At 40.8% G+C, this 16,815-nt stretch overlaps 1 protein-coding gene and 1 long non-coding RNA gene across 4 annotated transcripts in view; one reads left to right on the top strand and one right to left on the bottom strand.

Annotated features, from left to right (window-relative positions):
* The first annotated feature begins 1,313 nt into the window (after nt 1-1,313).
* The window catches only part of LOC136430786 (alpha-N-acetylgalactosaminide alpha-2,6-sialyltransferase 1-like), a 39,529-nt gene continuing 24,027 nt past the window's right edge, over nt 1,314-16,815 (top strand). For all 3 annotated transcript variants that reach the window (XM_066421735.1, XM_066421734.1, XM_066421733.1), the window contains exon 1: nt 1,314-1,678. The gene's annotated coding sequence lies outside the window, so the exon portion shown is untranslated. The remainder of the gene's footprint in view (nt 1,679-16,815) is intronic.
* On the bottom strand, nt 11,917-16,693 carry LOC136430784 (uncharacterized). The gene is made up of 4 exons (XR_010754937.1): nt 16,530-16,693; nt 14,713-14,808; nt 14,112-14,263; nt 11,917-13,219 (listed from the first exon to the last, which is right to left on the bottom strand). It is a non-coding gene; the product is annotated as an uncharacterized lncRNA (long non-coding RNA).

The following is a 16,815-nucleotide window of genomic DNA, read 5'->3' as shown; positions in this document are numbered from 1 at the left end:
CTTTGCTTCTGAACTTACAGTACATACAATGAACACAACTTGCAAAGCTAAACCTCACGTTCTCGCCTCGTTCACACATGGCAAAGAACTCCTTTGTTTACACCAATTATAGCTCATCAGCTTGACTAGAGTCCATCGTTGCCAATTCGTACCAAATATAAATGGCCACGATTTGGCAATCTGTGGTCTTTGTCTACAAATAACATGAAAAAACAAACTCAACACACAGAAAAACTGTTTCCAAGCAACAATCTGGTTTGGTTGACTGCTGTTTCCCGCACAGACCGCCATCTTGGATGGAACGTTCTAACTGACTGTGCTCAGGGGGGCGCCTGGCAGGGTGTGCAATTAGCGCATAGGAATGCAAAATAGAGGAGGAGCAGTGGGAGGTGCAACCACAGCAATTATCACCCAATTATAGCCTTTCAAATCGCACCTTAGCTCATTTCAATGTCATTATAATATATTAATGAGTCTTTCGTAGGACCAGGCTTACCGGGTCTTAAGCATTAGAGATGACGTATACAAATTATTATGCAAAAATCACTGTACGGAAATGCCACAGATCCTGACGGATACGTACAGGGATTTTTTTGTATTTTTGGCGGATACTGACGGATACTAACGGATACAGACCGACCCAACCTATCGGATCCGAACATTTCCGCACCGGGCTTTGGAATATTTCCGGTACACTTCAATGTTAGCTCAGACAGGCATGATGGATATCCATTGTCCCTTGTTTTTTGTTAGCTGCTGTGATGAAACGAAGCCCATCACAGTTATGTCAAAATCATGTGACATGTTCCTAAAATATATAGAAACTGCACCCCCGTATACTAGTAAGTGCATCTCCTGCCCGCACGGTGCATGTCCTGCCCGCACGGTCTCATTTCCTGACGCACGGTGCATCTTCTGACCGCACGGTGCATGTCCTGACCGCACGGTGCATCTCCTGATCGCACGGTGCATGTCCTGACCGCACGGTGCATTTCCTGACCTCACGGTGCATGTCCTGCCCGCACGGTCTCATTTCCTGACGCACGGTGCATCTTCTGACCGCACGGTGCATGTCCTGACCGCACGGTGCATCTCCTGATCGCACGGTGCATGTCCTGACCGCACGGTGCATTTTCTGACCTCACGGTGCATGTCCTGACCGCACGGTGAATCTCCTGACCGCACGGTGAATCTCTTGACCGCACTACAGCAAAATCGTGTAAAAAAAAGGCAAAAATGTTGAAAAATTGCTCGTTTGGAGTCAATTGCGGCACGGAATGCAAAATATTATAGCACAGTCTTCGGTTCACATGCTACCCGGCCTCTGACGGAGTTTCACGGCCCAAACCCCCTTCTTTTTGAGATTACCCATTCCCTCCCGTCGCGCTACCAGTCAGGCGGGGAGCGCTCTGGCCGCTACAATGGCCAAAACTTTCCGTTTTACCATTGAAGGAAACACCAAGAACACGATGTTGTATCATTACAGATAAAAGAATACAGATAACATGCTTGTCCATCTTATGACAAATCTTGAACGGACGGGACATCCAGACATGACCCGGTTCTTCTTCCACACCCGTCATGCTCCTGACCCGGAAGTGGATATAGCCTCAGCAAAAGCTGGTCATGGGGTAAATTTGAATGAGGCAAGACTGGTATGGAAACATGGACAGCTCAGGTAATCTTCATTTCCATCAAAATAGCCAGGGTAGCCTTGTGCAACAATGAAAAGATGTTTGACAAATGCTACACTCTCCATGGATCCCCCGATTGCGTTTATTCTACTTTGTGCACAACGTTTTTACCTTCGCCGAGAAGGTTATGCAGAGGGTAGCGTTTGTTTGTCTGTTTGTTTGTAGTGGCACAGGATAACTCGAGAATGCCTTGATGGATTGTCTTAGTATTTGGTATGTTGGTAGGTTTTGATGAGACCTAAAAACGATTAGATTTTGGGCCCCCTAGCGGCTTCTTACGGTACTGCAGCGGAACTTCCTGTTTTGATATCTCGTGTTCTGGACATGCTATGGAACTTATTTTTGAGAGGTAGATAGATCTTTGGACAGAGAGTAAGTGGTGTGGGTTTGGGCCCCCTAGCGGCTTTTTTGGAACTGCAGGAGCAGGTTTTGCGTCTGACTTTGAAAGGGAATAACTCAAGAAGGGCTAATCCTTTTTATATAACGATGAAAAATTTTTTTGCTGGCGTGTTCTTCATCTTTTTGACGACGCCTCTGGGGTGGAGCCTATTATATAGTACTGCTTTCGGTTTGCCAAATATTCTAGGATTTCCGCGAACGCACTCCCTAGGAAATTACTTTTTGGCAAAAATGGCCTTTTCTATAGCAAGGACGAATTCCACTGCATACGGCATAGAAAATGCCCTAGTTTGTATACACTTTTACAGTTGTCTATCGATGTTTGAAATAAACTTTCTGGATGTTGCAATATATACCCATACATCACAGCTAGCGCTGTTTCTCAATGTCTCAAAAGTTTTACGTTTTTGTTATCATGAATGACATGCTTGGACTGGCTCTTCTTTTATTGTCATGTGTAAAGTTTGATTTTGAAAGGTAAATAAGTCACAGCTTTTAAAGAAGCTGTCCGGATTTTTGCAAAAGGCAGCAACAACAATATGTCACTGCATTTGATTCATTTTTCTAAGAAGCTTTGCTTCATTCAATAAGAAAATAATATGCTTGACATACGTATAATTCGAGTTATTTTAGCTGCATCTTTGAAGCTTCGAAAGACTAACATAGTAAGGATAAAGAAAGGACACAGCACGGGAGACTTTTAAGACGGACTGACTATGACTACGTATACGTGATATGCTATGCTATACGTGATATGCTATGCTAACATAGATGTTTTATATTCTGTCTTATCAGACAGACCTCTTGAAAATTACCTGCTAACTCCACAGAATATTGGTTACTTCATCTTTCTGTGACTGGCTTTGTAGTCCACTTCAGTAAAGAATAACACAAAGGAAAACACATTTTTGGGAATCATGGCACAAAAATAATAGAAAACTGTGTCAATAATCACAAGATTAAGTGTTCCGAGTTGATCAGGTGTTGCACTACTACTCGTATATTCTTGCAAGTTGGTGAGAGCGTGCAATCGTATCACAGCTTTCTTACACACTCATTGTTTACAATATTCGTGTGGGGTTTTCAATTTCAATAATGTATATCCACCCCTAGCCTGTGTTTACACAAGCTCTCCCTGGCCCCCTCTTGGGGGCGGTATCCGTCGGGCCAGCCACTAGGAGCGCGAAGTAGTCAGGCTACATCCACCCCAGGTTTGATTAGAACCGTCATCGGCCAGGTTAATAACCTTGTGTACGATTTCGATATACCATAGATTACCACTATATACGCACAAAATACATAATGCAATAGACAATATATTAGTATGTCCGTGGTATAAACATGTTCAAGTAAGTCCGTGGTATTTCTAACTGGCGTTAGGTTTTGTCTCGCTGTAGTAGCGGTTGAAGCAGCGCAATCTATTGGCTTCACATCGTGGCTCTGCTACAGATCTGGTTCTCTCTCGTTCCCTTCCTTTTGTCGACGACACTTGTTGTGTGGCTCCCTTGCTCGGTCCCGACGTTACGGACGTCTATTACGGATTCTCCTAGGGATGCAGCTCGTCTCACCGACATCCAGTAGAAGGTCTCGATTTGCCGACTTCCCCTAGAGCGGTATCTCTGTGTAGGATGTGGCAGGAACATCTCGTCGTCATCACTCTCGTCCTGTATGGTCCGCCTGTGCAGGTATAAAGACGGAAACAGTCGGTGGAGCTGGCTACCAAAATCAGTTAACAAACTGTTTAAAAGAAGCTATGGCAGCCATCCTATCCCTACAAATATTCCAGTCTGTTAAACCGTCAAATTAGGAAATCTTTAAAACACTATCGGCACTTATATACTTATAAAATCACAATAATGGACTATTCCAAAAATACCTAAATAATTTTTCATCGTCGTTGTTCGGCTGCATGTGTTCTACGTGGACTTAGTCGCCATTTGGATGGTTGTAAAAACATTTATGTTGCAGAATCTTACATTCAGGAGCAGCTGTAGAAAAAAAACACAACGAACAAAGATTAATATTGTAAAACACTTCTTTTGTCTTTATTGCCAATACATACCAAACAGAAAACACTGTAGAACACCGTGTAACGAACCAGTTCCTATAAATTTTCCGATCTGCTAAAGCTCTCCAATAAGGAAAGCTCTCCAATATTGACACCTTCCACAACTTCGGTCATGACGTAATTATGTTGAGCGCAACATACTGTTGGGCGCAACATATTGTGTTCGTACGGTTTCTTTCTCCTGTCAAATCTTGTAATCGACTCAGCTCGGTCGTCCCTGGACCAACTGAGCTGAAATTTGGTACACAGGTAGAGTGGGTAAATACCCTGGGAATTTTTTAAAATTATTTTGATAAATGTCTTTAAAACGATTTATTGAGGTTTTTCTGACCAAAAACGAACATTTTGGCCTCCTGTGCTCTGGAAATACATCCAAATGACCTGAAATTTGCTAAGGGGGTACATAGAACAAATATCCAAAGAACCCCATTCGCACTTTCGGTATACACCACTTCAAAAAACGATTTTGGAGGGTATTTTTTGGGAGAAGATCGCCAATTTTTCTCCTATGACCATATATGCTGTTGCCATATATGGTCACATCTTTATTCATATGGCCAGGTGCGAGGGTAAACAACACGACCTAAAGGTCAGTGACCCCAAGACCCACGTGGACCTGACCTGTGATTTGTGCGCGTATTATTGAGCGGGGGACATTGGGATGGAGATGGAAAATATTCTGTATTTGCTATCGCAAATGTTGCCTTTCTAGTGTTAATGTTGTGTCCTAATGAAGTTATGTGCAATTGAGAAGGTTCAAAATCTACGCCTTTTCTGGTGGTGTTTTTCGACATAAATCTATTGCTCTACATTCCACTCTGTGTGTACATACAATCATACATATATACAGCAATAACATTTTTTTTCACTTACACCAAGAGTACGCTCATATCCCTACAATTGGTTGTGTATCCTTTCTTTAGCAACGTTTTTAATGGTGGTATATGTCAGTGTTACAGTACAGGTCACGAAATACGCACCAGAAATTTGCGGTACGTTTAGCAGAAATTTGTGAAACCTTTGCAAAACCTGAGTTGGTTCGAGGAACTGTTCGCTGCGTAATGAACAATTGTCTGGACTCTCGGATTGCGGAAATTCTTCCGCAGTAGAAATCCAGATCTTCAGCAAGATTTCACTTGTTTACATTCTTGTCCATTCTTGTATGAGGGGGACATTTTTTTAACATTCAATTTTGGGCTTGGTTGACTATCAAAAAGGCCCAGTTTTGTTTGGTGGAGGTGTTTTTTAATGGTCCAGTATGGATATGGGCCCCTGGAAAAGCCCATCCATGCATAGGGTTTCAAATTGGGACAGATCCATGTCTGACTGGTCTTCAATTCAATTATCTATTCAAATACCAACATTGCAGACATATAACAAACGTAAGCCTCGATACCACAGGCGCTTTTTGCATGATAAGGGAAATGGGCGAAACATGTTGCATTTGCTCCTGCAAATGTTGCCTTTCTAGTTAATTATAAGTATCTGTATCTGTATCTAAATAGCTGGTATAAACGCCATTAGGCGTAACACACCAGCTTCGCAGGCACGCGGCGCGTAGAAGCTGGTTATATTACACCGAACGGTCTGTTACACCTAGTCCGGCCTCCCCTCCCAAAAGAAAAAAGAAAAGAAAAAAGGACACATATACCTAAAAGAGTTTTGTTGCAGATATTCTTGTACTATCCTTCCCCTAGGTACATGTAACGAGCTAGCCCTCAGGAATGCAATTCATGGTATCAGTACAGTTATCAGCTATGAACAGTAATGTACCTCCCCTTCTGGCTAACAGGCAACTTCCTTCTGACACCCCCTTTTTACGACTTCGGCTTCAGTGAACGAACACAATTGGACTCCGATTTCGACTGCCTGTGTGGCCTTTTCTATACGCCGGCCTAAGTTTTCCGTGAAAACACGTCTTATACATGTATGCAAACGCTACCTAAAACACGCAAACTAACCATTTTGGCAAAGGTGAAATAAAATAATAATTGCAAAACACTACAATGTCACCTTAGTGTATGATCATTTCAAACATCCAATGGTGACCTGTCATCATCATAGCTTGTCCCACTGTATCTCAATCCAGTTCAGTGCAAGGCTGTGAGGCTGTTTGATTTGTAAATGTTTGTAAATATTTGTAAATATTTGTAAACATTTGTAAACATTTGTAAACATTTGCAAACATTTGTTAACTTTTGTTAACTTTTGTTAACTTTTGTAAACTTGTGAACACATTTGTAAACATTTGTAAACATTTTAAACTTTGTAAACTTTTGTAGACTTTTGTAAACATTTCTAAACTTTTGTAAACATTTGTAAATACTGTATTTGTAAACATTTGTAAACATTTGTAAACTTTTAAAAACTTTTTAAAACTTTTAAAACTTTTAAAACTTTTAAAACTTTTAAAACTTTTAAAACTTTTAAAACTTTTAAAACTTTTGTAAATATTTGATTATGACGCCTACCTGCAGACGTGAGCCTTCTGCGGCTGTCCCGTTCGTGGGAGGTACAGTCGGTCTGGGTGGAAACAGAAAAAAACGCAGACTCATAACAAGAGTTATTCTTATTTCAATCTTCAATCACAACTCAATACTAGCATTTCAGTTTCTTGACTATATCTATCTTTAACATGTCAGTATAAAGCTTTAGGGCAATGGATGTACTACAACGGGTTCAGAGAATGGCGCGGTCACATTAGTCGTAGGTCATGGTATGACTTTGATGCCGTTTGATTTCCAAGCAGGCCGAGACAGAACCAATTAGAATCTGATACAGTAGTTCCCGTAACAACAAGATAGCTGAATCTTGCAGGACACGAACATGCACGACTGTCCAAAGGATATCGCCAGTTTGCGATCGTGCGACAATCGCACGACAATCGCACGACGATCGCGCGACTTACTTATCCCCTGGACTGTTGTAGAGGGTGTTGTTGAACAGGTGCTGCGTGTCACACCCCGCCAATGACGGCAGTGTGCATGTCACGCCTGTACAGATGACCACGCGCGTGGTGTTCACCAACGCTGTCATGTTAGCCTGTGCCAGGTGACAAAAATAAACAAGGGATCACTGGAAGGTTCATGACACGTTAGATAACATGCACAGCTTCTCCGTTTTTCCTATCTTTTATTCCTGATGTCTTGATCTTAGATACTCAAAAGTGAGCGGTCAGGGCAGTTTTTTAAGAGAAAATAGTACTCAGCAGGATGTAATCAATTAATTGTAAATAATTTTCCTGGTTAACTTTAGGAAGCCTTCGATACTAATATCCTACGTTGTTGTTGTTGTTGTTGTTTTTCTGTAAGGCCGAATTCGCACTTACATTCTTTAGCTTGTCTTGAAACTGAATAAATGAATACATTTATGAATGAAAGAATGGTCTCAATATCAAATAACATCATTGAACCGGCTCAGTATGACAGTGGGATGTCTAATCTGAACTTTGCCGCGTGTTTGGGGACGCTGGAAGGTCCAAATGCTGTAGGTTACAAAATGATGTGCGTTTCAGCACCAAGGACAGAGCACACACTGACACCCAACATACGTCAATCATTAGACTGAATAATTTATTTAATCTACGTCGTAATTAGCACATTAGCACCTGACTTCTGCATTATTGACTGTTCGTCCTACAGGTTGTCGTGAGGCGGGACAATGACGTCATAACGTCATGACAAGCCGATAATTTGGATACAATCATTCTTTTTTTCGTTTCTAGCTGTCTATCAGTTTGTCTTATTATTCACCGCTTCTCTCTGTGGATAAAGGTTATCTTGTAAGTAGTGTGTTGCCAGTTGTGTAGCGGTACCTGTATAGCCGCTGTACATTCAACTCCCCTGTACAATGTGGTTTCTAGTACACCTGATAATTTCTTAGTTGGTTATAACTCCGTCGATAGTTACTTAGACTGTACCTTAGATTTGTTACTCATCCATTGCTTATGTTCTTGTTTTCGCCAAGGTTCCGGCAATGACTTTATTCAACCTCAATTATGATGATGGGCTTATTGTGATTGGTCGCTGAGGAGTTACTTACGAGTCAGGATGCGTTAGACATCCACTGAACAGAGCTTCGGTTTAACCGACCAGCCCGGTATTGGCTAAATACGTTTAACAGACCCGGGTAAAGCGGTCGCCACCTCGCAGAATGACTTCTAAGTAAACAAAAGGACCTTGTATTATGCTCATATAAGACTGTATATGATATGGTTCACAATATGCGTCATACGAGAGTTGTTCTGTTTCTAAGTTGAGGAGCCAATAAATGCCCGACCGTACTAAGTGACGGTGAGCTCACTACCCTAATTGTGTGTATGTTGTCTGTGAAATAGACGGAGAACTTAGTTCTATTCGGAGCTTGCGAAGAAGAGAACAGTTTCTTCTAAGACTGGCTCCCAGGATTTGTTTGTTAGTGATTCATAAAATCTTTCTTTGTTTACTTCATTGATCTGACGATGAGAGTAGCTAATATCGTTATTCAAAGGCTCCTCTATTCCAGAAATAGAAAATATTGGAAAGTGATCTGATTGTCTGTGACCATGATTCCAGCCTTAAAGTTGGAGTTAAGAGAGTTTGTATATATGTTGTCAATCAGAGTAGCAGAATCTGTAGTAATTCTGGTAGGCTTGTACACAAGAGGAGAGAATGAGGAGGAGAAAAGTTTATTGATGTGGTCAGAAGTAGGGGAATGTGAGGTTTTAAGTAAGTCAATATCAAAATCACCAATTATATAGCAGGTACACTTATCTTTGTTGATATTGTTCATGCATTCAGTCAATCTGTGATTAAACTGCTGCATGTCTGTATTTGGAGGTAGGTAAACACAGCCAATGATAACTTTACCCTCCTCTTTGCCACTTGAGAACATTTCAATGAAAATGCACTGAGTGTCCGACTCATCGATTTCAAACTCCAAGTCTGTTCTTTCTATACATGATAAATCGCTTCTTATGTATATAGAAACATCCCCACCTGCTTTGTTTTATCGGCAGTGATGAATACTTTGGTAACCAAAAATATTGTAATTGTGAATTGTATTTGCAGTCAGCCAAGACTCTGTAATGGCAATTACAGATAATGTATGTTTTAAAGCGTAGAGATATTCATTGAGCTCTTCGAAGTGGCGCGGGAGGCTCCTGACATTCAAATGAAGCATGGAGAGACTATTGCTTTTTTCTTGTTTTGCATGAATTCACAAGACAATAAATGTTATCGTACTGAGAAGTGTTATTGGAAGGACTAAGATAGTTATCAAAAAAATTCGAGTAGGGATCTAGAGACGAGAAAGGTGAGTCACTAATATTATCATTTACATTTAATTCAAAGGGGTTGAAAAATAAAGAGCTCAAGTCTAAGTCACTTGCTCCGGGGGATGGAGATGACTGTTCTCCATTTAGTATGTTGGTAGTTATAATTGTAGGCATGGTGTCATTATCAGAATACATGTAGAAACAAATGTCAGTACTTAACAAATCGTTGAATGAGTGACGCAGTTCTAAAGTCTCAGGAGTGGGGTGCGGAGGCACCAGGTTCAGCCCCTGAGGATCTAGTGTCTGGTCTGCAAGGTCTAGATGATCCTTCATTGAAATGGTGTTTCTGCGAGTCACCACCAGATGTCTGTCTCGGAGGATGTACGATGAGACGATCAAAGCGCAGGTAGGCGACATTTCCCCTCTCTCTTGCAGCCTTCAATTCAGGTATGAGTTCCCTTCTTTTCTGTCGGAAGGCCTCAGAATAGTCTTCGTTGATGAAGATATGGGTGCCCTTGAGATTCTTCGCCCGTTGGAGGATAGCCTGTTTGTCTTTGTAGCGCAAGAGTTTGGTTACGATTGACCTGGGACGTCTGTCAGCCTGGAATCGCCCATTTCGGTGCGCCCGCTCAATCTCGACTTTCTTTGGGTCCAGCTGTAACTTGTCTTTCAGTAGATTTCTGACTTTCTGTTCACTCTCTTCCCATGTTTCTTCCTTAGAGTCGGGTATTCCATGAATTAAGATATTATTTCGCCGTGACTGGTTTTCAATTATGATAAAGAATAAAAGTTATAAGTGTTCTTTACAAGTGGTCGGTCTGGGGGAAGTCTCAATGTACATACGGTAACATTCCGCAAAGTCAACAGAAAGTTCTGTTACAACCTCAAGCTAAGGCTCACTTTAGACTTGCCACGCTTATACCGATTCGAACCGGTTCGATACCCTGTCGCTTGTCTTTAGACCTACGGGCGGAAGCGCAGTGCGCCACCCGTGGCGCAATATATTACAGTCGCGCGCGATTCAAAATGGCGGTAGAAGGGCCGCTTATTTTCGTCTTGCAGTAGTTCATATTTCTTATGTTTGCTACACGCGTTTCCTTGCATATGAGACGTGCCCAACAAAAAAGGAGGATGAGACGCATGTACAGGGACGGACAAGACCCAGGCTTAAGCTTGAACCCGCCGGCGTTCGTCCTCGCCGCGCTGGCGGCGATGAATGCCCAGAGAGGAGAAGTGCTGTCCTGCAAGATGTTTTCAAGTGTTCTCCGGGTAGCGTCTGCTTACTAGAGCAGGGAGTGAGTCAGCAGGTAGCCCAATGATTTTGAGGCGTCGACAGCGGTTTTGGATTGACTGTAGTGAGTCAGATAGATCGATGATTGGGCAGTCCGCCCAATAACGGACTAGCATACACAAGTCTAATGAACGTCAGGCAGATCTTCTATTCTGTTACAATAACCTGAATTTAGATAAAACATGACGTGCAGGAGGTAAAGCCGCAATAAAACCGTCATAGCCTCTTTATTATGTAAATGCGGAAGCAAGATCCTTCTGATGACGTAACAAGCACCACAACTTGGCACAATTACAAGCGGCCAAGTTGAATATGTGTAATGGTTTTGCATCAATGAAAAGAATGAAAAATGATAATGATAATGATAAATAAAGTCTTATTTCGAAAACACAATCATTTACCTCATTAATTATTGCTAGCTCAGTCACCAGGATGCCTAAAATTGACCTTGACCTTCGTCTTACCTACCATCACACAAAATATTTACAACTTATCTTTAGCTTCAAGAGTTATGCAGACCACAAACACACCCGCACACATGCTTTTAGACATCTTCCAACCAGTACATGTTATTCCGGTGTGCCTGGCCAAATTCGAGGACAACAATTTGATAGGCTGGGGTCTTCTCCCCCTTCGCTTAATGACAAAAAAACAAGCTACTGCTAATCTACTTATCCAATGAAAATTTTTCATAACATTGATTAATAAAATGCGAATCAAACAAAGAAAAGTCACAGGACCATTTTGCAGGTAAAAGTTTCACTGCTGTTTTATTCATGCAACTAATTGATTAATTGAATTAATTTGCCTCACAGAATTCATTACACAAGTTTAAAATATAAAATGAAGCCTATTGTGAATTCCAATCCAGCCAGCAATTGCTGAGCAAAAAATCATCCAGCATTCCAAATATATTGAAATACTTCTGCTTCACATGCAGTTACAATAAATGTTAGGTACTACCCATCGTATTCATGTCTTAGTAGTCGTGTATTGGACTCTAACATACACGCAGGAATCATACATGTTTAACTCTAGGGATTTTGTAGGTTAAACCAACGGGTTAGTACCTATTTGTGATTTTTCTTCGCGGAATGCTTTGAAATTATACACTTCAAAACAGTGGGCGGAATGCTTTGAAATTATGCACTTCAAAACAGTGCGCAGTCCAATTCTGTGTTTCTTTATATAGTAAGTGGCAAACATCACAACAGAGTAGTTTATATAAATTACCATTTGCATGATACATACTTGTATTTTTTACTGGATCAGTTCTTTCTTCCATCGATGAGTTTTGAACATCATGATCTCACTTGATATGAAATATATCAAGAGTTTTATCCAGAACTGTTTTAGGTTTGAATTTTCGAATAGCCAATTTGACTGTGTCCGACACATTTTCGGGCAATTTGTGTTTTCTCTTTAAGACATACTCCCAGTCCTTCCACTCCATCTTTAGTTTCAGGCAAAGGCTAGGATCTATGTCAAACTCACTGTTCCAAGCTGTTCTTGGAACAGTCAGGATACCAGCTGTGCTATTAATTACCCACGTAAGAACTGTCTTCTTCTTTGCTCCTTTAGGTTGACCACCAACTGTGCCATTGTTATTAACCATCTCGATTTCGACTGGTCCTTTTATGATTGCATTGGCACAGTATGTGGCCGTTGACTGGAGTACCGTTTCAAAGTTACGCAATTCTTGATAAAAGTTTTCTTCTTCTTCAATCTTCCGCCAAAGCGTTGAGTTAAAGTAATCGTATAACTGGTAATCTACATTACTCCATTCACGATGCATCTGTATTAAGGCTGCACTGCTTGTTGGTTTTGCGTATTTCCGCAGGTTTTTTGGTTCTACGTTGTAAAGAATGTCATTAAGGGTCCAGCACATGAAACGCTTCAGCAATATTAGAGACTCGTTAAAATATTCTAGAATCAGAATTAAATCAAATTCTCGGGATATCTTTTTAACGAATTCATCGACATACGATTGGTCATCATGAAGCCCGATAGGGAATCCAAGGTCATACGCCATGAAATTCCTTGTCTTAGTCATTGGAGCTTTAAAGTTGGTGAGGTAAGGAATTTGAAATTTTTTGGGATCTTCAAGAAACGACGCAACAGGATCGGGTCCTTTTAACCCACTGAAGGCTTTGTCGTAGTGATACCAGTTGAAAACAGACCTTAGTTGAGCGAGAGGATGCCTTAGTATTGAGATGTATACGGTGTCGCGCGGCATGATATGGTCCAACAACTGCCTATGGTAAACTGTGTGATCAACTAACACATTATAAGTACCATCCGCGGAAGGTATGATATCTTCTTGTTTAAAAAGGAAGGGCCAGCCGACGTCAGTCCTGAGATCCATAGCCATTACAAAAGTAAGGTTGTGTTCGTAACCGAAACGTTGGAGGATGCAAGCTGTTGTTGTACTTCCTGCTTTGTGTACTTTCACGAACATGAAGTTCCGCTTGATGTTACAGATTCCCACACCGTGTTCGCTCGGAAACCCCATTCTAATGCAGTAAAAATGAATTTGTTAATTTGTGGTGAGGCCTTTTGATCTCTGTAAAACTTCACAATCCACTCAACAATTCAACTATAGATCAAATACTTCGATAGACTTTATAGAACATGTTGCGCATTTTACCCTCAAAGTATCCATGCTGGTAAATGATTCATTAAAATTGTCCCTTTTATCATGATTTGATATTGAAAAACGTTATGGATGGAACTTCAGCAATAATGTGCTTTTTGCACAAGCCTATATTAGCCTCCTTAGCAGGCTATACGGGTCTGGCTTTTTTCTGATGTCATATCAGTTCTATCTCACTCGGTTTCTATACACTCCGTTTCTATGCACTCGGGTCGTTGTTGTCAGCCCCATAGACCAACGACCCGAGTGCAACAAGTGAAATAGAACTAATTATAATATGACATTAGAAAGAAAACGCCAGGCCCGTAGATCCTGCTAAGGAGGCTAACTATATCAGTTGTTGTAGAAAGTTTCGATGGTCGGCAAAATAACTTATCGTTAGCCTCGTAAAATGACGTATCACACTGATTATCTTAGGAATTTCATTCGTTTTGGTAGTGTAATGAATGCAATATAGTACAGAGCCAACACTTGTACAGAACAAATGGAAATAGCACATCGAATCTTTTACTGTCCCTCTGCAGTCTTTTACATACATAACCTCTATTGACCAATCGCCTACTTCACGTGACCCTGGAATCACGCTGAATTAGCAATTGGCCAAAAGTGCTCAGAAGTATATTCAATTACCGCTTAAGAATAATCTAGTAGTCCTTCGAGCTATTACTAAACAGAGACAGTGTACAGCATTAACTTCCTGCAAATAGGTTTTGTGTCGGAATAAAGTTTCAGCTCTGTACTACGCTGATTACCTGTTGTGCATCTTGTAGAGTTGGGGTGTGTGGGCCAGACGAATGCTCTCGTGCACGGTTGCAAGTATATAATAGCAGATTCCCCCACAGACGAGAAGAGCCACAAAGGCTGATATCTTCATTCTCCTCCTACAGATCATGTTGTCACAGACCTAGATAGACGCAAAAATAGATGCTTGCTACACGAAACGGATTGCTTTGGAAGTTTGGATTATGTCTAGCTAAGACAAAGTAGAGTGCAGCCAGGCTGGTAAGGTAACATGTCACATTTCTATTAATTGAAGCATTGTCTCTGTCTTTTAAAGTCTCTGTAATTGCTCAATAGATTTGTTATCCCAGCATAGCCAGTAAGAAAAATCACCCAAAAAAAACTGACACAGCATCTGTACCCACACTCTCTCTCACTACGAGTAAGAATTTCCGGTGTCCATTAAAAAGGCATTGGAAAGACTTGACATAAAAGATATTTAACAGTCCTTGCCTATCTGTACAGCTTGTCATGATGCACATTTGTAGCAATACAGCATGTTTCACTCCATCTCCCTCCCCATGTAAAAAATGGACTGTTCCAAAATTTAAAAAAAAATAGTCAGCCCCGTACCAGAAGGTAGAATGCACTCTTCCGGTGGCTCCTCCAGTTAAATTGCTTTGAAACGATGGGTTCTTGCAGGCCCTATGCAGGCCAGCTAACTGGAATCTAGTGCAAAGAAGAAATAGTACTGAAATACCATCAGAAGAAAGCACGGCATCAGCCTAAAACCTCCGTAGAGCCTGCTAAAGAGGCTAAGGCCATACCATCTTAATTTTATGGATGACATCCTCTGGAGTCCCCAAAACTAATGCGAGAGGGCGAAAAAAAATCTAGCAAAAAAAAAGATGATAAACCGGAGGACTACATAGCTGGTATTGCAAATTAAACCACAGAACACAGTGTAACAAACAAACAAGTCTTTATTTGTTAGAATTAGCTCATATCAAAGTGCTTTTAACATGGATTATGCCTGGTTTAAAGACCCATATGTAACATTTGGCCGTTCAAAGAAAAAAACAAAATGTGTTCGGCTGTGTACGCAACATCACGCCTTCAGTCAGAGCAAAACATCAAACTCTGTAACTCTGTAGGCAACCCAGCCACAGATAATATCATTCAGTTTAATATAGACATGCACAATGACAGTATTGTCATATTATGAACAAAATTTCGGAGCCTCGATCTTCGGAGGTGATTTTTTTTTTTAGAACGGACGAAAATCAATGCGCGCGCGCGGATGTCATCCATAAAATTAAGATGGTGTGGCCTAATAAGATCTTGCAAATAATAGGAAACAGGACTTACGGGAGGAACATTCGCAATAGAAACTTGAACTGAGGAATCGTCGGACCTGTAGCTGGTTGTTGGTTTACCCTGAATGGTAAAATCAAACCTTTCTCTTATGAGCGGTCTCTGAGATGTGTCGACGTGGAAGCTGATCCATATCACTACTTTTTTTGCTGTTGCTGCCGTGTCAGAAGTCACTCAAGTCGCGATATACGTAACGATATGCCGTGACCAAACTATGCAGGCTTTTGTGTCTGAATGGTGAAATTTCAAACATGAACAGGAACTTGATTCGAATGTTTATTACCATTAAAGCAGCGTAAATAAAGAAGACTGGGTTCCACGTCTATCTCATATGGCCAGTTTATTTGAGGTACATATGGCAGTCTTCACCAAGAAAACAAAACAATTTGCTTGGAGGGTGTCACTTGAGCATTAGACGTTCGTCTCAAGAACGATATACATGTATATTGACAAGAACGATCAAAAAGTACACTATTAGAAAATATTTGGCTCAAAGGACTGTGGAGCGTATACGTGAAGTTGTAAAAATCTGCAAAATCTAGTAGTTGCCTCTCTCGCTTAGCTTGTGCTATATGTGCCGTTAAACACACAGGACTTGATGAATAAAAAGCTATAGATTCTACCTACTTCAAAATAATAAATAACCCTTTTCTGCTCAGATTCAGCCAATCAAACCGCGCCTAAAATTCCAGTCAGGACAGTAGTCAGTATTTTCTTCACACAATATCTAGCAATTAGATCGTCCCTATTCTGTATATACGTCAGGTATATCTAGATCTATACAACTAACTAGACATAACTAGAATGAAAACATATTACTAGTAATCGCAAGTAAAAAACTTAAGCCAACATAGAATAAAACCAGTGCCTCGCTTCAAAATTATACTTCAAACACAATGTTTCATGTTTGTTTCAAAATAAAGACCTTTAACAGAACCTTTTACTCTTTACAAATTTTCAAGATTTTCCTCGTAAATGTATTCTAAGCTACCTTTGTTATTCAAGATGTGGCGATATCTCAAAACACAAGCAGTATCAATGTACAATACACTGCGACTGATAAGAAAAATACTTACTGTAGATACAGCGGCAATGAAAACTTGACGACAATACTCGTACTCGTGGCTGGATCTTGGTTGATTTTGTACAGAATTTAAATGGGCAACCACTCTCTTATCCGCGGGCTCTGAGCTGAGATGTGCCAACGTGTAAGCTGATTCATATCTCTACTTTGTTTGTTGTGCACGTAATATGTGGCTGGTGCTATACAACAATATTATTATCATTATTACAGGTTTGCGATAGCCAAACCTGCATTCCTTTCGTAGCATTTTGATCACGTGGTCTATTGGCGCCGCCATT

Source organism: Branchiostoma lanceolatum, chromosome 3, assembly GCF_035083965.1.
Source record: "Branchiostoma lanceolatum isolate klBraLanc5 chromosome 3, klBraLanc5.hap2, whole genome shotgun sequence".
NCBI lineage: Eukaryota > Metazoa > Chordata > Leptocardii > Amphioxiformes > Branchiostomatidae > Branchiostoma > Branchiostoma lanceolatum.
This window is presented reverse-complemented; position numbering and strand designations above follow the sequence as displayed.